Here is a 26,997-nt window from a genome sequence, read left to right as displayed (position 1 = left end):
ATACATATTTTAAAATTAGCAGAAACAAGTAGTGAAAAGTGGTTAAAAAGTGGCAAAAATGTGTGGCTAAAGTGCTGAAAATGAGTTAAAACAGGCAAAAGTAGGTTAAAAGAGGCTATTATGAGTGAAGAGGGGCAAAAAGGAGCAGAGTGGGCAGAAAACGGTGAAAGGTGGTTAAAAGTGGCAACAATGGGTTAGAAATGGCAAAAATATGTTACAAGAGGCAAAAATTTGATTTAATGTGGAAACAAATGTAACAAAATGGATGGAAACAGTGATTAAAGAGTGGCATTAATAAATATTTTAAAATTGGCAGAAACAGGTGGGGAAAAGTGGTTAAAGAGTGGCAAAAAGATGAGATGACATAAGATAAGATAAACCTTTATTGATCATATTTTGGTTTAATGTAGAAGCAATTGTGTCAAAAATGGATGAAAATGGGCTAAAAGTGGCATTGATAAATAAATAGGACATCAGCACCCCAGAGTAGCTTGTCACATTTTTCAGCTCCAAAAAAAAGAGTAACTCTTTGCCAGGATGCTAGCACCAACGCTCCCTGCCTTATGCTTTCCTTATCAGCATAGGAAGAGCAGGAACGTGGACTCTTCTTGCTTGGTATTTTACACGTAGGCTCATGGAAGGGTAGGGGGGTCCCAGAACAGCCGTATCAATGAAAGATATATAACAGCAATCAATGCTAATTAATGACAGCTAATAAAGAAAAATGTGTTTCATGTGTTTCCTGACTGTATAGTCATTGAGGCGTACTCGGTCACTAAGCAAACCTGAACTGACATCATGTTGGTTTACAAACTTTCATACCTCACCTTGTGTATATTAAAGTGGCCCCATCATTCTTTCTGAATGTAGCCCTCAGTAGAAAAAGTTTGTGACTTAATGTTTGCATATGTGACTTAAAGGTCACATATGCAAAATACAACTTTTCAGACTTTTCTCACAAAAATATGTGCCCCCCCCCCCCACTTTGAAAATGTGTGCTGAAACAGGCTGTTCTCTGATTTTCCCCCTTATGATGTCATGTGGGGAGTTTGGGTACCGCCCCTGGGTTCGGTTGGCCCTCCCCACCGGTAGAAAGTTCCACCCTCTTCTCCTCATCCAGCAGAGAGGAGGATCAGTAGAGCCACATCCATTTCCTGAGAGGGGCGGAGTCAGACAGCTCATTAACATTTAAAGACATAGAAACAGCTCGTTCTGAGCAGGCATGTTTTGGGGACCTCTGAGAACAATATAAACGTATCTTTAAGGGGTAAAATATGTGCCCTTTAAGACAAAACTGACACCTAGCTGGTGCAGTAGGGGGAAAGGGGACCAACCACACCCAGTTACATTGCAATCATGCCTGATGTGGAAACTCCTCATACTTACTGTTGCATTAGGATGCATTTTTGTGTTAAGTTTAAATAAGTTCCTACAGGCATCTCTGCTCTCTTTTTGCTGAGGCTGGTGCAGCGACATTTCCTGAGTTGTTTCCATATATGGCATGAATCATCAGTGACGAATCTGTGCTGCGACGTATGGTACAGGTGGAAAGATGAACTTTCCAGGCTTCATCTTCAGATGCAGCTTTTGTGTTATGGATGGCAGCGCTGATTAATGCAGCACAGTGATATATACAGCACTGCAATATGGAGGGCCATATTTATGAAGTCCTTTAATCTCCCTTGACAACAGCCTCACATAAGCCAACGGGCTCATCTCCAGTGGCCACATTAGGCCAACTGTTCTGCTCCCTGCCTTGAATTACTGCTGTCACCTGTCAGAGATTTCACAGGACCGCGCCTCATTTGAGGTCAATTTCTGCCTTTCCCAGCAGATCAGCGGGTCCAGCAGAGAGGCAAGCCGATAAAGTTTGGGATTTTGAAGAGTGCGGATTATAGGATCAAAAGGCAATGGCGCTAATCCCTCCCCGTTATTAAAGATGATAGCGCTATAAATGACAACACATGCAAAAGTTCTCCCAACTCCAAACTCTTGGTTGCGTATGTAAGTACTTAACGGAAACAAGCTCGAGGGATGGGGCCGCCTGCAAGCTGGATTAACCAGGGGAGCTGGGATGTTGATCCTAGAGTTACTCTCTAGTTTCTTCTTTTTTATTTCTCTTTCTCCCTGTGTGGAAGTGCATGCCTGTCTGTGGAACGGAGACAGGAGTAGCAGCGAGGTTGTGGGAGCTCCTGTCTCTTCAGTGTACGCTGCAATTATCTGCAGAAGCTCAGGAAGCTAATTGGAAGAGATGTGGGATAAATCCCAGCCTGGGGGAATTGTGCTAATTTTCCACTTTCAGCTGACCTAATAAGAGGACCATCCACAGCCACTGAATGATGGTGTGCAGAGAGAAAGCCATGCCATTCTCACTCTCTGTTAACATGCATACTTAATGACCCTCACGCTCAGGGATCCAGCTCTGCAGCACAGATTATATTACATCTTGTGGAGCCTTCTTTCACTTATACAGGCGTTCTGCTAATATCTATGTGCACGGGTGTGTTATTTCTGGGAATTGGGCCCAGTACCTCTCCAGCTGACACTGCCCTCATATTACTTTGTCTCATGAACATCCCAAACAGCACGGACACTCGCTTCACGGATTCCTCCAGAGCAGTGAAGTGTGCACAACCACAGCCAGGGCTCCTCTGTGCATATGACAAATCTAATCCTCCTCCTTCCAACTTCTAACAGGGAAGTCTCTATTCAGACACGACCTTAATCACATTAACCCTCTTTTTTCCACTGGGTGCCAGACCTGCAGCTTGAACTCCCTTCCAGGGTTCCTCATGGTTTCTGCAGTGTTGGGTTAAGCCCACAGAGCGCTCGCCCAAGAATTCAAGTCCTGCTGCACCGCCAAGTTTGGAAAACCACGACGTATCCCAGAGCATTTTTATTCAAAATGACCTTTTGTTTGATGGACATATTAAAAAGATAATTATAGTGAGGAGAAAGACTTCCAGTGTAAGCTGACAATCATCATCATAGACTTTGGAAAATCCAGAACCAACCCAAGTCCTCGTATATTTGAAATCAATAAACTGCTGTTACTTAACATGCACCAGTTGTTTGTGGTTTTTCTGGCCGGCTATTGTTGTCCCCAGTAATGAAACTCCTGAGGAGCTATAGACAAGCACAAACACTGGAGTGGCACAGCACTGGCTGCAGCCATGCCTGCATGCATTAATCATTTCCATGATCTGCTTCCAGGTCCAGATGTTTGTCATTTCAACTGTGCCTCATTATAAACAAGTGTAAAGTCAGTCAGAGTTACATTTTATTAAATCAGACAAAACCAGGAGCACAGCATGTGGAACTGCTGTGACGCAGCAGCTCACTGATCAGAATGTATGCAGGTGTGACAAGAGGATCGATATAGTTCATAAGGAAAGTTCAGGAAAGGTAGCTCCTTAAACTCAGGAGACTCACTGTTTGGCCTATTCAAGGTTGATCTGCTGCCCTTTTGCTGCTTGTTTGACATGAAAGTGTGATATAGCAATGTGATCCACGACCAGTAGTCAAGTTTTATTTAAAAACTGACTAAGGCTCTGAGCGTTAGAGCCCCCGTAAAGTGAAACCCAAAACTGTTGTCATAACATACTAGACATGTTTGAATATGGCTGCTGTTAACATGGGAAAACACTGAGATCTAAGTGTGGCTGATTTAGATCATTAAAAACTTTTTCATCTCTTTCCTGGTTTAGTTTAATCTCGGTGGAGCAAACATAGAGACCCATGATGTCATGGGGCGGTATGAGAATTCCCCACCCCCCTAATGCTACAGTAATACAAAAAATCACAGAGCAGTTTACCTTAATACAGTCTGTTGTTTGCTGATGTCACTGCCTTTATTGAAAGTGAACATGACTTGTTTTTTTCCATTAAGAGATAAATATCCCAAATCTATCAGAACAGACAGATTTGTGCCAGAAAACAGTAAATTTAAACCCACAACTTCTTTCTCTGCACTGGCGCAGAGCTGTGCTAGATTGTCTATCACTTGAACAAGGCGCAGCAGGAACAAACATCCCATCGGCTGAAGCTGTGTTTCACATGTCTTTAGTCCTGGATGATTAAAAGAAAGCAGCTGTGGCTTTGTCTCTCTCAAAGCAGCACCAGTTCAATCCCTCCTGAATGTTAGCATCGTGATGCTAAATCTCAGTACAGTATTGGATGATAGTTCTGTTCCTCCCAAGTCTGTCAAGATAAAAACCTCCAGTTCTAATCATCACTGAAGACTTATTTTGAAGAGCAACAACAGGAAATGGATTGTTTTCAGCAGCAACTTAACAACAAAGACATCGCATTAACAGGAGAGACACAACTGTGACCTGTCATACAGCAAACCTAAAATACAACTTTGTGTTTTTTACCACTGTACAGTCTGCTTTGCTCAGTTTGATTAATAGGGAACACAACATTGAAACATAGACATTGACTAGAGAGGGCGTGATGAACTCCAAAGTGTGTGGCCTGGAGGATGTTGTGAGGACAGACGCTGTGGAAACTGCGGGTTAGTTTTTCTTTATCAACTGCAAATTAAATTCAATTGACTCGGACTGGACATTTCTGTGCAAAGTTTGAAGATGATCCCTCAGAGTGTTTTTTAGGGGTAGGGTCTAAGTTGCACTGTTATTAATACAAAAAAAAAGATTCACACAGTTTGACCAGAAGTCTTCCTCTGATGATGGTTTTTGAAAGATAAACAAGAAATACACAAAAAAGAAACACACTGACAGAAAAAGTACTGTGCATATTTATAGGCATGCCAGGGATTTTTCATGGAGCCAATGTCGACACCTGACCTTTTCACCCCTGGTATTATGTCTGGACACCGCCAGCAGTTTGTGGGCCCTTGGGTCATCCACAGAATGACCAGGGGCTCATGACAACCCAATCATGGCTTGGACTGTACCATAGGCCGTGCTTACTTGCCACTTCCACCTCTTACTCCCCCCTGAAGGTATGGACTCTTATTTTTTCAACAGATTATTTCCCCACTGCCCCTTTTCCACAGTATTAGCAGGGGTTAGCGCTGTTGCCTCACAGCAAGAAGGTCCATGGTTCGCTTTGCAGTCAGGGCCTTTCTATGCTGAGGTTGCATGTTCTCCAGTGCATGCGTGGGTTCCCTTTAGGTACTCCAGCTTCTTCCCACCACCAAAGACATGCTCATTAGGCTACTTGGTGACTCTAAATTGGCTGTAGGTGTGAGTGTGTGTGCGCCTGGTTGTTTGTACCCAACCTCTTGCCCAATGACAGATGGGATAGGCTCCAGCCCCATGTGACACCCAATGGGAAAAGCAGAGTAGAAAATGGATGGATAGAAATGGATACATTACTCTCCTCAGTATTGTTAGAGCACTTTCAGATTTTCATCAAACTATGCACAACCATCCACCTTGGCCCTAACTTGAACTGATTTGATATTTGAGGTCAAAGGTCAAGGTCATGGGGCTTGTGCAGCCCTCGCTTGTTCACAGAATATCTAAAAAATGCTTTCAAAGATTTTCTTAAAAGTTTGCAGAAATGTTCCATCTGAATGAAGAATAAACTGGTTTTATATTAGAGATCAAATCTCTCTTTAATCCTAGTGTTCAGCCTGTTATTTCTGACATTTCTGTCAGTCACACGACCTCAAAAAGTGACTAGATTCCATCTTATTGAGCATGATGTGGTCCCAGTTTGATAAGGTGACTGAGGTATCACTAAGCCAGTTTCTGAACCCTCTCAGTCATGCTTTAAAATTGTTCTAGTTTCCTTGCTGTCACATCTGTAGATGTTTTAAACTGGTGAACAAAATGCTGCGTTAACGTTGAGTCACATCCGTCATCACTGAGTTGTAAACTATTGTTGATTTGATGAAATATCATCTGCTTCTGATGAACAACTTAACTCACGATCTTACTCATAACAGCATCCCTTACAGGTCTGACTAAGCAAAAACAGGTTTGACCAGCTTACACACAATGTGAAAACTCGTGCATAACTACAGTTAGCTGGTGAAAGTGTCCAGAGGACTTGACCCAGAGGAGCAGCTTTGAGGAGCCCCCTCCTCCCCACTTCAACCCTAATCCCAGCAGTGTAACCTGGAAAACATGTGATTATAGTTTGACACTCTGACATGGCTTTGGATGGCTCCGATCATGGGATGTGCTGCATGTTTTCAGAGAGAACCTTTGAAGTTTTCCCAGAAATGTGTCTGTTTTGATCATTATGTCCAGAGTCTGGAGCCTCTTTACGGATTACTTTCATAGGTCTACTGTTTGGTTTAAAAGAACAGAGTTAAGGTGGACCACAGCTGATCCTCCATGGCCTCAGGTTCATCATTCATGCAAACTTTGCACTGTTAGAGAGTTTAACATCATGGTTTGAAAAGAGGTTTCGCTGCAAAATCCCATTTACCATTATGTTGAAAGGAAACGAGACTGAGAAAGATTTGTGAGTTTTTAAACCTTCACATATGAATTAAAAACACAGCGTCTTATTCAAAACACAGATGGTAACCCCTTTAAAAATAGGGCTATTAAATCCCTGTATTAAACTCTTTTATGTTTATTAGATTGGTGCTCATTTTCTCCACTGGAGGGCACTAGACACTGTGTAAAGCGGAGCAGGAGGTCAATATCGTGAGGTCGTTATCTTGAGGTTGACATCACTTCCTGTTCTTCAGACCACAGGACGATCAACAGATTGACGCACTGAAGAGCAGTCGGAGCATTCTGGTGTAAAATGCCATAAATAGCTGTAAAACTTGATTAATCCAATCAAAATCATTTTAAGAAGTGAAGGCAAATACTTCCGTCAAGCTATTAATATCTTCACAACTTTGTTAGCCTGTTGTTCATAGCTGCTGTAAAGAGAAACAGACAATGCGTCTTGTTAAGCTCAAAACTATTTAAAATAAAGCAAAGTTAAAGGATCTCCTCCCCGGTGGTTTCTGTGCACTTTACACCATGTTGTGATGCTTAAGAGATCGTAAACATTAATCGTTAGCACGCAATGCTAACAGCTAACGCCATGCTAATTGCTATGCAATGCCAATTTCAAGTAAAGATACTGACTGCTAATGTGGGATGCTAACCGCTAACACAGGATGCTAATCTACAGTGTCTATGTTGAATTAGTTGCTTTGCCACTATGGTGAAGCTAACACAGGCTAATCGTCAAGCTAACTGCTAATTCTGGGCAGCTCAGACAGTGCAGAGGCCTTAAAGGGCATTCCACCTATTTTTGTTACATAAATGGACTTTATTTTGGTGCTATTAGCACACTTTAATGGTTTTATGTGCACTGAAGATGTGATTTTGATGATTTATTTTGTTTTAACAACTCAACTGTGAAGCTAATCTGAAGCAATCACTGCATTTGTTTCATGTTTTATGATTTTGTACAAAAAAAGGTAGATATTTAATTCATTTGTTTAAAAATACTTTAACATATGATAAATCATGTTGAGTGATTCATGCTTTTGTTGTTGCACACTAATTACTTAGCTGTTCATGTTGTGCTATTTTAATATAGCCTATATATTTTTGATTATAGTCTTACACAAGAAAATACAGTGAATTTATAAAAGGCATTAATGAGGTCTCATGTTGAGAAGAGAAATAGAACAAGATCACTTAAAGGACTGGAGAATCATCAAACAACTTGTACAGAAAATTATCATCTTATTTCTAAGACATTGTTTAGTGAAATACCCCTTATTATCAGAGGATTGCTACAATATTACAAGGAATTACTTGATAATTGACACATTATTATTCTTAGGTAATTCTTTCCTTAAGTTTAGCAAGTTATTACTTGTTAAAATGCCAAATTATAACTAGATAATTACACCTTAATTCAGGGAATTACTCAGAAATTACTGAAGTTATTACACTTATTATTCTTAAGTTACTCTGTAGCTTGGGCCCACTTTAACTAAGTGCCACCCAAATCTTATAACAAGGGATGACCACAGGGTTGGAGCCGATGTTTTAAACATCCAGGGCTAAGCCCAAACGAAAGAAGGTATCTTTTGCTTATCGGGCAGTTGTATGCACTATTTTTACACATTTATAAACAGAAATTTAAAAATGCCAACAAATCAACACATCATTTAGGCAAAAATGAAGAAAAAATAGGTGTTTACATAAGTTTCTTCTCAATCCAACTGTGCAAAAAAACAAAAAACAAAAAACAAAACAAAACAAAACAAAAAAAAAAGACATTGTCATTCTAAAATCCTGATACATCAGGCCTCTCAAAAATGTCTGATATTTATTTTTTATGTTACATATATAGGTGGGGTAGAAATTTTGTGTAAAGGTTAACAAAACCTGCAACTTCTTTTTTAAAGAAAGAATACTTAGAGCAGATATGGAGTTACAAATACTGATTTATTCAGAAAATTGTAAAAAAAAAAAAAAAAAAAATTAGAGAAATGTTAAAAGTACTTTTGATACTGCACAAGTTTTTCAAAAAGATATGAAATTTTATGAATATTATCAAGTTTGGCTTTAAGAGTTTAATTTCCATGTAATCATGAAGACCCAATTTTTTAAATCACTTTTTTGAATTTATCCATCATAAAATTTACAAGCAACATACTTTTACCCATCCTAAAAGACTCTGGGCTTCTGGGAAAACATTCGGGGCTTAAGCCCCCTAAGCCACCCCCTCGCTCCGCCTATGGATGAAGACATTAAGGAAAACTTGGACTTTTTTCCTCCATATCAGCCCACTCATTCATCCTGTCCTGGTTAATCCAGTCCAGTCAGTTCCTCCTTTAATCAGAGTGAACATCTGCAGAAGAACGTGATTCCTGGAGATGCATGGAGAGTTGTCGTGATGGTTGGATGTCTGAAGGCCTCTGAGGTAAGATCCTTTTATTCAGACCAAAATGATCACATGACAGAAATGATTCAAACTCTGGCGTTTGTGATCTGTGACACCTCAAAAAGACATTTTCCTCAGTTGTTTGAAAACGGACATGTTGAAAATGTCTTCAGCTCTGGTGATGGTTAGATAGTCTTAAACGTGTACTCTTCTATCACAACAGGCCCCACAGTTCACCTCCATGTTTCCTCAGACTTCTTGAACGCTTTGGAGCAGAATTACTGAATTTTAGAATAATCAAAAGGAACGAGAGAGCCCAGAAACACCCTCCAACAGATGCAAGCAATGACACGCAAAGTCTTTCCAGAGGCCTGCTCATAATGCCTTTTAATGGTCTTGTTTAACAAGCAAGGGAAGTGGTTTCCCCCCATTACCCACAAACCCCCAAATCTTCCCCAGCAAAAGACAGGGATATCCCAGAGTTCAATGGGAGCAGCATCAATCTTTTGGTCCCTAAAGACATGTGCTTATTCAATAGAGGGGGATCAGGCGAGATCTGGACCGTGTCAGAGCTCACTAAACACGCATCTCACGGCTTTTGCCAAACCGCTCGCACTGAAGTCACCACAACAATCATCTGTAATTGATGTTTTCTCGAGAGCAGTCCCAACGCCGCTGAATAAATTCATCAAATCATCTCCACGCTGTGTGGATCACCACAGAGAGACTTCAAACGCTCCGTTGGCGGTATTCCCAAACTGATATCTGGATGTGCTCCGCAGTGACACAGCACAATTTACCTCATGAGCAACAGAAGGTCTGATACAGCTGAACACAGTTTCTAAGGCACCAACCGTGGGATCTTTGTGCTGATAAGATTTCTACAATGATTTAGACATGTTTTATGGAAGTGAAGCACAGAGTTGGTGTTTATGGGAATGATTGTCCACAGCGTTCTCATACTAGATCCGACACATTTGTAAATGCCCAGCAGGAATCCTTACATTGGTGCTTTTTTGGGCCTTTGTTTTTTTTGTTTCAGTTACTGTATGTATAAAGTTGGCAACTGTCCTGCACTAGCTGGGACGTCCTGTACTTCTCTGTAATCACTAGATGAAACTTAAGTCTCAGACTTAGTCTTTAGATTAAACGCCTTTTAGTTTTAGTCACATTTTAGTCTTTTTACTCTTTAGTCTAGATTTAGTCCTCGTATTCTAGTCCTTACTTTTGGTCCAAATATTTATTCTCTTGCCTGAATCTGGTACCAAACATCATATGGCCCTTTTCCACTGGCCCGTCTTAGCCCTACTTGACTTGACTTGACTCGACTCTACTCAGTTTGTGCTGCGTTTCCACGGGCGCGGTACCTCGTAGCAGATACTAATTTTTAGTACCTGCTCTGCTCTGGTTCCAAGCGAGCTGAGCCGATACTAAAAGGTGACGTTGACCGACTGCCGGCCACTGATTGGTCAGAGAATGTCGTCACCGAAGAGTCATGAGCGGGACGCCCGACACAGGAATCAAACCCGCCACTTTTAAAAAAGGACAACAGGTACTAGGGCTGGTGGAAAAGGTACCCAAACCGAGTAGAGCCGAGTCGAGCCGAGTAGGGCTGGAACTGTGTAGTGGAAAAGGGCCAGAAGTGTGTTTTGTGCACCCTGCCAGAGCTAGGGTTCCTGCTTTCAACAGCTGAGAGGCAGAGCTGCTACAGATGTTTTGCATTTTGACAGATTTGACTGATTTTGGAAGTCAGACGAATACTAAATTAGATTTTAGTCTATAGTTTTAGTCATCTAAGGTCTATTTTTGGCTTTTTGTCTGTACATTTCCATTGCACTTATTTGCAATTTTTTGCCACCTTTAATCCATTTTCACTGCTTTAAGCCCACTTTTGCCATCTCTTTTTGCCCATTTTGACTACTTCTATTCTATTTGGCCACCAGTTTTTTGCCTCTTTTTTCCTGCTTTTTGCTATTTACAATTTTTTTTCCCTTTTTTGCCTGTTTTCGCCCATTTAAGCCGCATTTTGCCATTAAATGCCACTGTTTTCAGCATTTGTCCCACTCTTTGCTGCTTTTTGGCATTTTTCCCCGAATTTTTGCCCATTTCAGTCACTTTTACACTCATTTTTTGCCATGTTTTTGCTGTTTTTTGGCCATTTTTTGCCACCTGTAACTAATTTTTTGGAACTTCTCACCCATTTTTGCCACCTACTGCCCTATTCTGCCACTTTTCTCCCTTTTTTTCCACTTTTTACCCACTTTTTTTGCCATTTCATGCCTACTTTGCCACATTTCGCCCCTTGTTGCCACTGTTTGACCTTTATTTGCCACCTTGAACTTATTTCTATAGCCACTTTAATCAGTTTTGGCCACTTACATTGTGGCTCTTGCAAAAGCATTTTTCAACAGGTTGGGTCTTTGGTTGAGCAGGGTTGAGTGATGCTGGTCTAAGGTGTAATTTCTCTTTGTAGGGATGCTTTTGGAAGAGTTTCAATGATAAGAAAATGATGAAGTTTTAGTAAAGCTGCTGATCAGACACACATTCTCCCTGACAGGGACGTAGCTAGGGATTTTAAGCCCCAGAAAGGATATCACACAGGCCCCCCCTTAACTGGCTAGCCAAGCAACAAATGTTGCGTCATTTTTACAAATATATGCAGTTAAATGAATTTTTGAATCACAATTCACAATTTACGAATGCATTATTTTGCAGTGCTGGACTACACCATCTGGACATTTTTGAGGGAGGAGCAGAGGCCCCCTAGTATTTCATTTCACTCTATTTGATACAAATTTCAGTCTGTTGACCAACTGCTTTTGATTCAATAATGACACGAAGTACATCATCACACCCACACAGCTGTAGCGCTGAGCTCTGACCTCCTGCTTGTTCTAAGGTACCAGTTATTTGACATTTTTAGGCCCTTTGGTCCCACTCTGTGATTTTGCGTGGTCTTCTGCTTTATGGCTGAGTTGCTGTTGTTCCTAAACTCTTCCACATTCTGATAATATCGTTTGCTGCTGACTGTGGAATATCCAGCTGGGAGGAAATTTTACTATCTTATTGTAAAGGTGGCATCGTCACAGTACCACACTTAAAGTTAGTGAGCTCCATAGAGCGACACATTCAGATCAAAAACGTTGACTAAACGGCTAAGTGCTTGAATTTACACAGATCTAATTGACATAGCTGAACTCAGAAACGAACAGGTGGGACCGAATACTTTTGTTCATATAGTGTATGTTTTTTTCTTGTGAACACAGAAAACACAACCTCATCTAAAGGCATTTAAAGTGAGTCTCAGCATCTTGTATGCATCAGCAAAACCAATTATTCAAGTCTTTTTATTCTCCATATTTGCTCAAACTTGTGGCATATTTTTACAACTTACTTCTGTTAAAACAATAAATAAAATCTGAATCAGTGATTATATAAAATAATCTCTGGGAGCTGACAGGACTTTATCTCAGAGGCTCTGGTTGGGACATATTTTACATTTTCTCCACTTCAAAGATGGAGTCAAAAGTTCAGACTGTTGGAATGGAAAACTGCTGCACCTGCTCCACTCTAATCCTTCATCAGCAGTGTTTAATACCTGAATGACTGGTGGTTTAATACATGAAGAAGTGAATTAAACTGTCCTCTCTCACTTTGTTTTTATCAGGATAACCACTGAAAATAGCTGAGAGCACATGGAGTGATGGCATTCAGACTCACAGGCAGGTCTCACAACGCCCCAGTGAAGCCACGCTTTGATGCTGACTGGCATTTATGAGAAGACTTCATACATAAAATGCCTGTGAGCACACTTCCTGCACTTCATGTTCTGCCTGGTTGATCAGGTCCAGGAGAACATTAAATGTCTCAGACCAAAAGAGGGCCGGGTCTTACCCCGGGGTCATGGTGATAAATGTATTCACACTTTAAATCTGCTCATAAACATTTGATGGTCCAGGAAATTCACGTTAAGAGGGTAAATTCTGTTTCTTTGAGCAACACTGGAAAGATCTGGAGACGTCAGCAGTAACCTCTTTCATGTGCAGGTCTAGGTCAAGTAAACATAAGTAATAAAATGTCCGCATTAGATCCGTGAAAATCTTTTTATGAAGTATTTAAAGACATTTTCCAAAGCAAAATGCCATTTATAACAGCAGTGGGTGGGCTAATGCTAACGCGATCAGCACCGGTGTTATGGTTTGAAATGTAACCGTGTGTATTGGTGATTGTGCACCAAACAAGACCTCTTTTTAGTTTTTTTCCCCTCCAGATTTTGTTTTCTTTTGCCATCCAAACACACCAATATGTGTGAAATTTGAAATAGAAATGTACCAGTTCACTATTTTCTCAGGTTCATACTGAGATCAGCCTTTATTGATCATCTTTACACATGACACAGACATCTGTATTCAGTTTAAAAACAAAGACATCAAAATGTGAAAAATAAATCAATCAAACTTAAATCTACTGCTTCAGTAACTATCATGTAATCTGTGAATGAGTCTGTTCTCTCTGTGATGTTTGAAGAATCATGTTTAAATATTTCCACTGTAATTAAGGATTTTAGGTTTTAGCTACCTCAGCTCACTTTCTCAAGTCAGTTCAACTTAAATGTCACTTTTACTTAAAATATCAAGAATAATAGTGTCCAACTAATCAGTCCGACCAGAGTAGTTTGGGTAACATAGATTTCTTTGTTGATACAACTAGATGAAAGTATGGCCCCTGCACAAATGCACAGAAAACCCCTTATAGTCACTGGAGTGACCAACTTTTACAATGCCATGTGCTGCAAGAGACGCTTGGTTTGGATCAATGATTACAAAGGTAAGAACCTACTTTTACTGGGCTTGATTTTTCTTTGTAAAGCTAATTGAATTTTTTGTTTGAAAAAGTACAAATTTCACAAATGCTGTCAAAATAAACCATGCGACAAAACTTTCTAGCAACTTAGCCAAGCATTGTTTACTACTTGGGTGAGCATTTTAGCTGACAGTACTACCACACATGATGTTACTAAGCTAGGGATTCATATCTGTGCACCATTTGTGAATCTCTGTGTGATTGTGAGCACATAAAATTATATTAGGAAGCAACAAATTATGAAAAACAAACCGGTTGCTGATTGTTGGTTAGCTTTTGTATTTAGCCTGATTAACTTTTAGTGCATTGTCTCCTATTAATGCTAAACCTGGCCATATAATGGCGTTTTGGCTTGCTAAGGTTGGTGGCAGAATAACAGAAAAGTAAAACAGTGGACCACAACCAATTTAGGAGGGGAATTTATGTTACTGAAATAGATATATAATAGCTATTTTATATCTGTCACATTTAGATAAACGAATCGTAGACTAGTTTATTTTACGCCCCTTATTTATGAGAAGTCCTTAATCCAAACACTAAAGTTAATGGTTAAAAACATTGTTTAGAAGTTAAATTATTTGTAACATGAATTCAGGTTGTGACAGTGACGGCATTCGATCCACTAAAAAGACGATGTCTCACTTTATTTTATTTTTTTGGAACTACAGAAACATTCATTGCATAAATAGTATACTCTGTTGTTACAGAGTGATGGTTCTGCCATGATAAGCTATCTTTGATAGGTCACGTTACCTACGATGCGGCATGCAGAGAGCTCTCAGTGGCTATGGTGTAAGTAGGCTGGTCTTCAAATTAGTCAACTGACAGGGATGTGATTAATAAATGAAAGCTAACACGACCTGTCCCGCACGCTTGTAATATAATTATTTTCTTTTCATTCAGAGCAGTGCCTGGCTAAATCCTGAAGCTGCAGCTGAATGTTTTCTATACTGCCTCGCTAATTATAAACAGCGTACTGAGCTTAGTGTTTGCAGTGTAAAGCGGTAGCGTAATTGTGCGTCTTTCCAACCGCATTGGCAGGACTGGCCCAGCTAGTAACCTACCTAGTGGCACACGCTAACTTGCTCATGTTTTACAGGATACTACGCTGTAAACCGGGCTGCCTGTGGGAGCTGCAAAACAGCAGGACAGAGGTAAGCAAACATCAGTACTGCAGTCTGCCAGTAAAAGGATGGGGTTTTAAACCGTTATTTCAGCTGATATCAAGTCATTAAAATACATGGATCCGTTAGGATATGATGGTAAATAGAGCTTTTTAAGCAAGATACAATAACTTACTAAATAGATCGTCTGACAGCATTTTTATAGGTCAACCTTAATATTTCACTTTGTAACTTATACCTCAGTGTAATTTTGTGCAGATTTCGTATGACGTAAGTCACTGGTGTTTTTTTACTCACCATATTTTCCTTATTTATATGTTGTATATACTTTCTGTCGGACTTTGGCTCCTGATTGTAGTGTTTGCAGAGATTATTCTCTTCAGTTGCATATCCTTCATTGAAACTGTAATACTATGACATGATCTTTCATAAGACTTACTGATGTTGAAGGGTTTGTGTTTATTTATACAGTTTTCATGCAGATGGTGCATAGATAAATCAGCTCTATAAGAATATTTATAACAGCAACTCTTACTAACTTGGGAATTTTGGACTGATAAACACTGAAAAACAGAAAACTTCATGTGCAATTAATGGACATTACTTAAAGTATATGGAAATCTAACTTTAAATCTTTTATTTTCCAGAAGTCAAGCTTGGACTGAGCACAACAGAACAGCCTGTCATGTGAGTCATATGAATTGGACCTGCAAGTTCTGCACATTTGGCGTTTTGGCAGGAGAGTTTACAAATAAGTCAGTTGAAAAAGTGCTAAGGGAACATAATTGCAGCACTGACAGCAGTGTTTTAGCTGTTGTAAGGGAAACATTGCAGGAAAGTAATCCTCTGTGTTTACTTTCAAAAGCAGGACCTTTTGGGACAGACTATAAGAGGTCTGTATCCTTAGGAAATAATTTCCCTGTCATTGAGCCTGTAGAGTATATTCTAGAAAATACTTGTAGGAAAAAAACATTTGTATATGTCCCTGTTTTAAGTGTTTTAACAGAGTTACTTAATAGAAATGATATTTTAGACAAAGTATTTCTTGAAGAATCAGTTACATCACAGTCTGGCCAATTTCAGACGTTTCGTGACGGTGTGTTCTTCAGAGAAAATCCCCTGCTTTCCAGAGAGGAGCTGTCAGTTGCTGTTGGTCTGTATGTAGATGACTCTGAAATATGTCATCCTTTAGGTACGTCCAGGAACAAACATAAGGTTTGTGCTGTGTATTGGGTAATAGCCAACCTGCCTGTCAAATATCGATCATCTCTTCAGTCCATTTACCTTGCAATATTGTGTATCAGTAATGATGTAAGAACATTTGGCTTTGAGAAAATTTCTGAGCCCCGTATAAAGGACATAAAGATGCTTGAGGACCAGGGTCTGTTTGTCCAGAGGTTGGGAGCAAGCATCAAAGGAACAGTGCTCTTTGTTTCAGCTGATAACTTAGCAGCTCATTCACTTGCTGGCTTTCAGGAATCATTTAATGTGGATAAGTTTTGCAGTTTTTGTTTAGCTAAGATACTCAAACAACTGAAGTAAGGGGAGGGTTTTATCCCCTCAGAAAAAAATTGACTCATGAGGCAAATGTTTTGGAGGTTACACAAAATCAACATGTAAATGGTGTAAAAAGTGATTCTGATTTAAGCAAGTTGGCTTACTTTGACACAGTTACAGGGTTTCCACCTGACTTTCTCCACGATCTCTTGGAGGGTATTGTGCCCTATGAACTAAGCCTTTGTCTAAATAAGTTCATTTCAAATAGATACTTCACATTGGATGAATTAATTCTGCCAATCAGAATTCCCCATACTTGTTCTCAGATAAGACCAGCCACCCAAACAGGATACCCCCGAGTTTCAGAATCAGTGGAAACGGACATGAGAACTGGACTTTGTTAAGACTACTTCCACTGATCATTGGTGAACTAATCCCAGAGAGTGACAAAACATGGGAGGTGCTTCTTGAATTGAAAGACCTAGTGGAGCTCTTGGCATCATCCTCTTTCACAAATCAGTCTCTCTGCTATTTGGAAGATAAAATCTCAGCCCACAGACAGTTGCTCCTGGAGACCTTTCCTGATAATAGGCTAAGACCAAACATCATTTTGTAGAGCACTATCCCTACCTTATTACTTGCTCTGGACCTTTGCTGGACTGTTGGACTATTCGCTTCGAAGCCAAGCACAGCTTTTTAAAGAAAGTTGTGCGTGATGTGAACAATTACAAGAACATTTTGCTAACACTAGCCACAAAACACCAGCGTATGGTAGCTTACTTCCTTGGCATGCCCAGCCTTTTTAAGAGGTTGGCAGAGTATCTGTGGTTTCTCTAGACATTTTAGATAACTCTGTCAAACAGGCAATCAGACTTAAATATAAGGATGTTAAGACCGTCTCTCTTGCAGCCAGTGTTGTTCTGCATGGCACCAAATACTCAGAGGGCATGTTTGTTTCTGTTGGAGCACAAGCGGACTGCCTGATTTTGCCAAAATTGTCAAAGTACTAATTGTGGGCAATAAGGCGTCCTTCATCACTGAAAGCTTTTCAGCCTTGTACTGGGAGCACTTCAGAGCCTATGAACTGACTAGGAAACTTTCCACAGACCTGGAAGTTGCAGACCCAGAGGAACTGAACCACTTCAGCCCACTGGCCGCTTACATGGTGCGAGGACGACTGATGGTCTCAGCCAAGGTGTTCTTACTTCACTAATCAGGTAATCAGTCATTTTTATAGTGGTGCACTGGTTAATTTATGTCTTCACTTTTTTTTTGCAAGATAATATCTCAATTAAAATTTGCTTTACTGTCTAAGTGATACTTTTCAAATATGAGGTTTATCACATTCGGTGGCTTCTTTTGGAGTTTTGGCCTCTTTCCTGTTACTGAAACTGAGCATTTAATGCTGAATTGAATTACAGTTTTATCAAAGTCAAAACAAAATGATGGCCAAAACTACAAAATAGGGCCAAAGTCAGAAATGACTTTCCAGTGAAATACAGTGCTTAACAAATGTATTAGACCACCCTAACCCTAACCAAAGTAAGGTTTATGCCACAGCTGCCCTAAATTAACAGCATTGGTAATTACCAAAATCATTTTTTATGTGTCTGCAATGGTTAATACACCAATATGTAGAAGCTCTTTAACCCAAATGATATTTTTAATGCTAAAATATAATTATTTATATTGTGTTATTATATAATTTATCATTATTATTATTATTATTATACCTCAGTTTATGCCTTTATACCTTTCTAGTTCTTACATTATATAGAGAGAGCACTGTATTAACACTATTCTGCACACAGAAGCTGTTTACTAAAAAAGAAATGTTGAATGTGGAATATTTGTAGACTTTTATACTACTGTCTGTTTTTATACCTTCATAGTTCTTATATAGTGGGATCACTCTACTGTTATTCTGCTTACAGTTTTGTAAGCTGAGTGTTTACTTCTAGATAAATATTGAACATATGGCAGTTGCCATATTAATCCATTCAAATTCATACAAAAAAGCTGTTGTCAGTTTTGAAACTGAATAAAGTATTTCAAATGTTGTCACATGTTGAGAAATCATTTTTATGTTGTAATTTTTGAAAATTGAGGTTTAGGTTGTTTAAAGAAATTAATGGGTCCTGTTTTTTTAAATGAACTTAATGTTACAAGTAAGATGAACAAGTCAGGAAAAAAGTTACCTGGCTGCCTTAAAAAGATAAGTTGATTCAACAGAAAGCTTTGCTGAGCTAACATTTTAGTAATGTTTGCACAAGTATAAATTATAAATTGATCCAACAAGATGCTTAGTTCAGGCAAGTTATATTTTCACGTTTTTTCAACTCAATATACCTGTACAAACTTGCTGATCTAATTTGTTTTTTCATGTTGGTTCTACTAAGATTTAGGTTTGTGAAACTTGAAATTGCTTGTTGGTCTCACTAAAGAGACTTGTTGATTAAACTCAAAGTATGAAGTTGATAGAACTAATTTTAAGCCCTGTCTTTGTCACCCCAACTAATAAAACTAAGTTTAAGGAACTAAGACAAAAGTGGAAACAACTTACATTTCTTGGCTTGCTGAGTGTAACATGTTAAGGCAGCCAGGTTACAAATTATTTTAAGTTGAACTAGCTTATATTTTTTAACAGTGCATGGGCTGTACAGGAAACTTTCTTTTTTTGTTTTTTATTGTATTTAAAGAGAGAGAAGGGTTTGAGGTCAGAGGCTGTCAGAGGTGGAGGCTCCTGACTGTATGCTTTACAGACACAGGAGCCTCTTCCACCAGGACCTCTTCTTCTCTTTCCTCCTCCAGCTCAGACTCCACTTGATCAAGTCTGTCCATCAGGCGCTCTAATGTTTGAGCGTTCTGTTGTTCCTTCTCCATCAGAGTCTGCTTGATGGCGTCCACAGACTCCACAAGAGAGGCCTTTTCTCTCTCCCAGTCCAGCCGTTGTTGATCCATGAACTGCTGGGCCTGCTGCAGGGAGGCCTTCAGGCTGACGCTCTCTTGGAGGAGACTTGACCTGTCCTCCTCCCACTGGCGTTGTTGGTCAGCCAGGTCTTTCTTGGCCTGGGCCAGTTCCTCCTCTATTTTAGAGGTTCTGGTGTTGTGTTCCAGCAGGAGTCCGGATTTTTCCTCCTCCCACTGTTGTCTGTGACGTTCCTGGTCCCCCTTTGCCAGGTGGAGAGCCGTCTGCAGCTCCAAAGTTTCTTGGTGATGTTCAGCCAGGAGAGAGGACCTCTCCCCCTCCCACTGGCGTTTTAGGCTCTCCACCGTCTCCTGAGCAGCTTGACTTCTGGACCTTTCCTCCAGTTCAGAGACCAGGAACTTAGACCTGTCTTGTTCCCACTGGCTCTTGACATTGTTGAGCTGCTGTTGGAGGTCTTCTACAGCCCCCTCCATACGGCCTGTTGTCTCTTTTTGTTCAGAGAGGAGGCGGGACCTTTCCTCCTTCCACAGGTCTCGTTGTTTTCTCTGGTCCCTTTTGGCCTGGTCCAGAGAACCCCTTAACTTGGAGATCTCCTCCTCGTGCTGTAACTTGAGGGCGGCTCTGTCCTCCTCCATCTGGCGGCTCTGTTTTGCCAGGTCTTCTTGAGCCTGTTTGAGAGCTGCCTTTAGGGTCTCTGTTTCCCTGGAAACCTGGGCCAAATCAGATCTTGAGTCCTCCAGTTGTTTGGTCTTGTTTTGGAGGTCTTCTTTGATTGAAGCAGCCACATTGATCTGGGCCAGAGGACGTGATCTTTCTTCTTCCCATTCATGGCTCTTAGTTATCAGCTCCTCTTTGGTCTGCTTCAGCTCATCCTTCAGGACGTGGTTCTCGTTGCAGACCTGGGCCATCAGATGAGTCGTCTCATCTTCCAAATGGAAATCCTTTTTCTCCTGGTCTTCCTGGTGCTTGGTCAGGAAAGGGGATTTTTCTTCTTCCCCGACCAGTACCTCCTCAGACACAGGTTCAGGAACCAGTACCTCCTCAGACACAGGTTCAGGAACCAGTACCTCCTCAGACACAGGTTCAGGAACCAGTACCTCCTCAGACACAGGTTCAGGAACCAGTACCTCTTCTGACACAGGTTCGGTCTTGTCTTGAGGTTCTTCCTCTTTCTGCTGAGGTGGAACAGACTGGCCTTCAGACCTCGTCTTCTTCTTTAACTGAATGGAAGAAAATTATTTTAGTTGACTTGCCACAAATAAAAGAATTTATGAGATCAAAGTGAAATTTCTGTCTCCAAGGAAACTGAAAGGGTGAAGGCAGCAGCTAAAGCTCATTTAAAACCTCCCCTCTTATCTTACATAAACAGAACCGATGCAGAAATAAGTGCAATAGCAAGAACAACGCTGATGCATTGTTGTTGTTGACACTGATTGGCAGTAAATGCAGAATAAAATCTTCATATTAACTTACCATCACTCTCTTCTTCTTCTTTCTCTTCTTCTTGAGCTCAGTGTCTCCAGTAGTCAGGATTGCTGACTCACTGGTTGCAGCGACAGACTGAGGCTCTTCATGAGTCTGTGCAGACCCTGTTTGAGGCTCGTCCTCAGGTTTGGTTGTCTGAGTCTCTGGTTGAAGTTCTTCCAGAGACTCTGCAGACTTCCCAGCTGGAGTCTCTGACGGCTCCTCCAGGACTTTCTCCTCTTTCTGCTGACGTTTTGGAGTTTCTTTCAGTGTCTCCTTGGTCAGCGCAGGAAACTCGGACATATGGATCTGGACCTCTGGGGCTTCTGGGACATACGTTTTTGGTAATTCAAAGACCATGCCCCCCTCGATGTAGCCCTCGTCTTCCATTCCCGCAGGAAAACAGTTCCTCAGTTTGCGGTCCTCTTCCCAGTCGGGGACCACATAAATCTTATTGAGTTTGTTGTGGCCTTTTTTGGCCTTTTTCTTTGTGGTCGTCTCCATAATCTGGGATTTCTTCAAACTTTTGGACGTAATCTTGGATTCTTGTAGAGCAGAATCTCAAAGTGTCTGGCTGTAATAGCTGGACTAAAAGAGCGCTGTTGGACAGTGTCACGGTCTGGAACAGGACTGTAATGACAGTGACTGCTGTTCTGCAGGCTTAGACTAGAGGTTTGGAGAGAACACTGTGATGTCATCAATGGACAGAGAATGTGACAAACATTCCAAAGAACGGGAAACATTCCATGATGATTTCAAAATTTCAATGCAGCCAATAGCATGACAGTTCTGATAGAATACTGCTGTTACCGTGGCAACCTGCTTACAATCCAAACACTCCTCTCACAGAGCTGCTGTGATTGGCTCGTTACCATGACTGAAAATTAGTTAAAATTTGACTGACACCATTTAAATTAGGATTTTTGTGCCCACACCATGTCCTAACTACAGACCCAATTCCAAAAAAGTTGGGGCGCTGTGTCGACTGTTAATCAAAACAGAATGCAATTTTTGCAAGTCACATAAACCCAGATATAATTCCCAAAGGAACATACGCACATATCAGATGTTGAAACTGAGACATTTCACCATTTCATGAGAAAATATGAGCTTGAGAAAAATGTTCCTCAAATATGCCTTGTATGAGTATTGATAACAGTAGTTGTAGGAGGAATGTTTTCTGTTTATTAAAGAGGTTTGTGGCAGTATGAATAATGGAGTTTTGGTTACTGGTTTTCTTTTAGGGCTTTATAGGGACGCCCTGATGGTAAAAGCTAAAAAGATTCATGCAGTGGATGTGTGGGATCTGCGGTGATGTGTTAGGCTTTGTTTATTTTACATGTTTGGTTAATAATCTGGAAAAGCTTTGATTTGGTTTGGACTGAAATGAAACTGAACCAGGGTGTGACATTTAAGCGGAGTGCTGATTCAGTGAGTGATTTGTAAACTATTACTGTGACACTACATTCAAAAACAGGCATGACTCTATGCTGGAAACCACTGCATGGGATCAGGAACACTTCCAGAATTCATATTCTATCAACACATTTGGCCATCCACAAATTTAAGTTAAAGCTGCACTGTGGAAAGAAGACGCCCTAATGTGAACAGGATCCAGACACATTGCTGTCCTCTCAGGGCCAAAGCCCATTTAATACAGACTGAGGCAAAACGGAAAACTGTTCTGTGGTCAGTTGAATGAATTTAGGGCGCATTCACACCAGAGCTGTTTAGTCTGCTTTAAACTAACTCTAGCACGTTTTCCTCGATAGTCCAGTTCATTTGGAGTGGTGTGAAAGTTCACATGAACTCTGGTGCGGACCAAACAAGCAGACTCCAATCTTTCCAGACAACCTCTGGTGTCGTTTGTTGGAGGTGTGGAAGCAAAGCAGACCAACTTATGGACCAAGGCAGGAAGTGGCATGAAGTGTATTGATTTACAGATTTATATTGGATTTAATACACTTAAATACATGACAGTACCCTGCTCAGTGTCCGTGTAGCCATAGCAACAGGTCATAGTCTCTCACTCACATGTTGGCTCGCTATGGTTGGCTGCTCGTAGTGCCCCAAAGCAAAAGTTGAAACCTCAAGACAGAATAAATTTGGTGGGTTTTTTTTTTGTATTTTGTGGCAAAAGGAGGGAAGGAGATGGATTTCTGATTTTTTCTTCTTCTCTGTCTCCTTTTCTTCTTCACTGCTTTTTGTATAAGATGACAGCGCCACAAATGTTTATCAGCTTCTGTTATCCAGACACTTTGGCTCGATCCACAGGAAAGTGCAACAATGTCAAATTGTGCCCCAAACTGAACCGAGTCCCCCGGACTACCAGGTGTGAAAGTTCTGTGGACTAAAGAGGAGAGGGCCCATCCTGCTTGTTATCCTGGCACAGTTCTAAAGCCTGCATCTCTGATGGTATGGGGATGCGTTAGTGTCTATGGCGTGGGCAGCTCACACACCTGGAAAGACACTATCAATGCTGAAAAGTAGAGAGAGGTTTTAGAGCAACATATGATCTCATCCAGACAACGTCTCTGTCAGGGAAGCCCTTGACTATCTCAGCAAGACGACACTGAACCACATACCACATCCATCAAAACAGCATGGCTTCACAATAGAAGAGTCTGGAATGCCTACTGTGTAAAATGTAAAAATAGATCAAAATTATTTGAAAATCTCACAAACCCATATTTTATTCCTACTTTTTGACATGTTTTGTTGCCATCAAATTCAACATGAGCTAATATTTTCATGATTTGGTAAAAAGTCTCAGTTTCAACACTGATTCCTCCTGACAGCATGGGAACGATGCAGCATGATGTTTCTTCTCTGTTAGCCTGTTCCCATTTCCTCTGTGTGGCTCATGTTGAAGAGGATTAAGGAAAGAGGGAGATGACAAGGCATCATGGGTACACTCATGAAACAACACTGGCCTCAAAGTGAAGTCAAAGTTATCAGAGTTTTAAAACCATTAAAGTTTTATTCCTTCATAATGAGTCATAACACTGATGATTGAAGATGTGAATTCATTTCCTGATTTGGTCATGACCAGATGTGTTTTATTATGTTTTTCTGATGTAAAGTGTTTAATTTTGTTGAACACATTTGATGCATAACAAAAAAACAAACCCTTCAATTATATAGAAAAACAGAGCTCAAACTCAAAGTGTTTGACGAAGTGTTTTATTTTGAAATATAAAAATTCTAGCAACACAGAGTCATTAAAGTTCCTGGTCTTCATTATTATCCTGTTTTATGGGCTTATTTCAGCGTCCATGGCTCATGTATGAGGCCTGTGGCTTTGAAGAGTTGAGGATTAATAAATATCTGAGGGTCATAAACGTATTTTTGATCTGCTCTGTTAGTTTAGATCAGCATCACTGAACAAAATAAATGGAGAGCTCACACAGCTCCTAATCAGTGTGAGATTTTATAAAGTGGCTCTATGTTTTCAATCTGTAATATCCGCTCTGCACAGAGAGGAAGCAGAGAGGGAAGGAAACATTAAAGAAACCCCCCGAGGTTTCCTATAAGGCACAAAGACACCTGGGACATGATTGAATGAAGTGCTTCTTCTGGAGAAACCATTGAATGTGGTTCACAGAGGCAGAAACCCCCCTCACTTTAAATTCCAATGTTATTATAGGAATAAAGGAATACATGCTGCCACCAATTGTGTTTGGATACAACTCAAACTAGAATATGAGCAAGAGTACTGTATGAGAGTTTAGGATGACCCTTAGATCCCCCCTTATTCAAAGCTTTTCTTTAGATCAGGGTTTCCCCAACTTTTCAGGCGGTGACCCCCAAAATAACCCCCACCTTCCCTAAAGAGGGATAAAGTGGACAATGCTGCACAAAGCAACAACTTTGGGATCAGTGTCTTATTAGCTATAAAGAGTTAAGGTCGTGCATCATCATTAAAAGTCAAACGAGAGTCTTCAAAAGTTTTGGTTTACATCGCGTTCCAAATTATTATGCATATGACATTTTTCTCTGATTTTCCTAAAAATTAATGCAAATGACAGTCAGAATAATTTTCAAGTCACTGACTATTAGAGCATAATTAAAATTTTAATAATAAAAAAAATTATAACTATTTTTTTTTAAATAAAAAAAGTAAAAAAACTGTTCCATATTATTAAGCACAAATGGTTTCAAAACATTTTATATGTTGAAAAGACCTGAAAATGGTCATTTGTTGAATTTGCAGCATTGGGAGGTCATATTTACTAAAATCAAAGCTATTTCAATCAAAAACATCTTAACAGGCCAAGTTCCATGTTAACATAGGAGCCCTTCTTTGATATCACCTTCACTATTCTTGCATCCATTAAACTTGTGAGTTTTTGGAGAGTTTCTGCTGGAATTTCTTTGCAGGATGTCAGAATATCCTCCCAGAGCTGCTGTTTTGATGTGAACTGCCTCCCACCCTCATAGATCTTTAGCTTGAGGATGCTCCAAAGGTTCGCAACAGGGTTGAGGTCAGGGGAGGATGGGGGCCACACCATGAGTGTCTTTCCTTTTATGCCCATAGCAGCCAATGACACAGAGGGATTCTTTGCAGCGTGAGATGGTGCACGGTTCTTCTTTTTGTACCATGGAAGAAAGTGGTCATTCAGAACCTCTATATACTAAATCAAGGTCATTTTCACACTTTTAGGGACCCTAAAAGGGCCTACCAGCTCATAATTTGACCCCACCCCCTCCTTGCTGACATCACAGCCTTATTGGGACATGGTGGCCATCCACCAACCATCCACTACTCCTCCATCTGGACCATCCAGGGTTGCACGGCACTCATCAGTAAACAAGACTGTTTGAAAATGAGTCTTCATGTATTTCTGGGCCCACTGCAACCGTTTCTGCTTGTGAGCATTGGTTAGGGGTGGCTGAATAGTAGGTTTATACATGACTGTAAGCCTCTGGAGGATCCTACACCTTGAGGTTGGTGGGACTCCAGAGGCACCAGCAGCTTCAAATACCTGTTTGCTGCTTTGTAATGGCATTTAGCAGCTGCTCTCTTAATCCGATGAATTTGTCTGGTAGAAACCTTCCTCATTATGCCTTTATCTGCACGAACCCTGTGCTCTGAATCAGCCACAAATTTCTTCACAGTACGATGATCACACTTAAGTTTCCCTGAAATATCTAATGTTTTCATTCCTTGTCCGAGGCATTACACTATCTGAGGCTTTTCAGCAGCAGAGATCCTTTTTTCTTTCCCATATTGCTGAAACCTGTGGCCTGCTTAATAATGTGAAACGTCCTTCTTAAGTAGTTTTCCTTTAATTGGGCTCACCTGGCAAACTAATGATCACAGGTGTCTGAGATTGATTTCAGTGATCTAGAGAGCCCTGAGACAAAATACCATCCATGAGTTTAACTGAGAAACTAATAATTGAATGTTTATGACACTAAAATCCAATTTGCATAATAATTTGGAACGTGTTGTAAAGTTATACTCAGATGTACTGAAGGATCAAGGTGACGGTTTAGTTGAGATCGGGTTATTCAACAACTTTAAGCGGGATTATCTAAGTGACAGGATGACCCGACTGTAGCTGAGTAGGGTGACCTTTAGGACAGACCCAGGACGTGATGCTGTGTGTGTTTTCAGGGTGATCCGTCAGCTGTGGGACGCAGCCGCCCTTTGTATTCTCATGTTGTGTGGCTCTATTGTCTCTGCTGTGTTTTCTCTGCCGTCAGGAGGGAAGTGTGATAAAGTCTTTTCTTTTCTGGTTTCTGTGTTTGCCTGCACTCGACCGGCCGGTCTCCTTCTCCCTCTTTCTGCAGGGCGACTCTGGGCACACAGGGGATTGTTTTACGCCAGGTTACAGGAAGGTCAGATCCAAAATCAATGAGGAAACAGCTCTGCTGCTCTAAACTCTATTTCTGCCGAGCAGGATCCTCTGAGAGGAGCTGGGATATCAGGAATCCTGGGATCGTTAACATGACGGATGGACGAGAGAGAGGAGGGAAGAGAGGGAGAGAGCTGTTAGCAGTGTGAAACCCGAGACACACAGGTGTAAGAGAAGAATTGTGTTTTCTAGAAAATATTCTTGGCGCTAAGCAGAACTTTATCCCCTGGATCCATTTCTCATATCAGAATAAATTTAAATGACTAAGATGGATATCACATGTTTGCTTTTACTCTGTTGAACCGTTAAAGGAAAAAAAAATACACTGGAAAAGACTAAAAAACAAGATCTTTTCTCCTTTTTCATTGGAAGAATGCTGTGATTTCTTATGCTCTAATTATAATGGCATAGATGGATACACTGCAAGGACCCAAAA

This window comes from Cheilinus undulatus, linkage group 7 (assembly GCF_018320785.1).
Source record: "Cheilinus undulatus linkage group 7, ASM1832078v1, whole genome shotgun sequence".
In the NCBI taxonomy this organism is placed as follows: Eukaryota; Metazoa; Chordata; class Actinopteri; order Labriformes; family Labridae; genus Cheilinus; species Cheilinus undulatus.
This window is presented reverse-complemented; position numbering follows the sequence as displayed.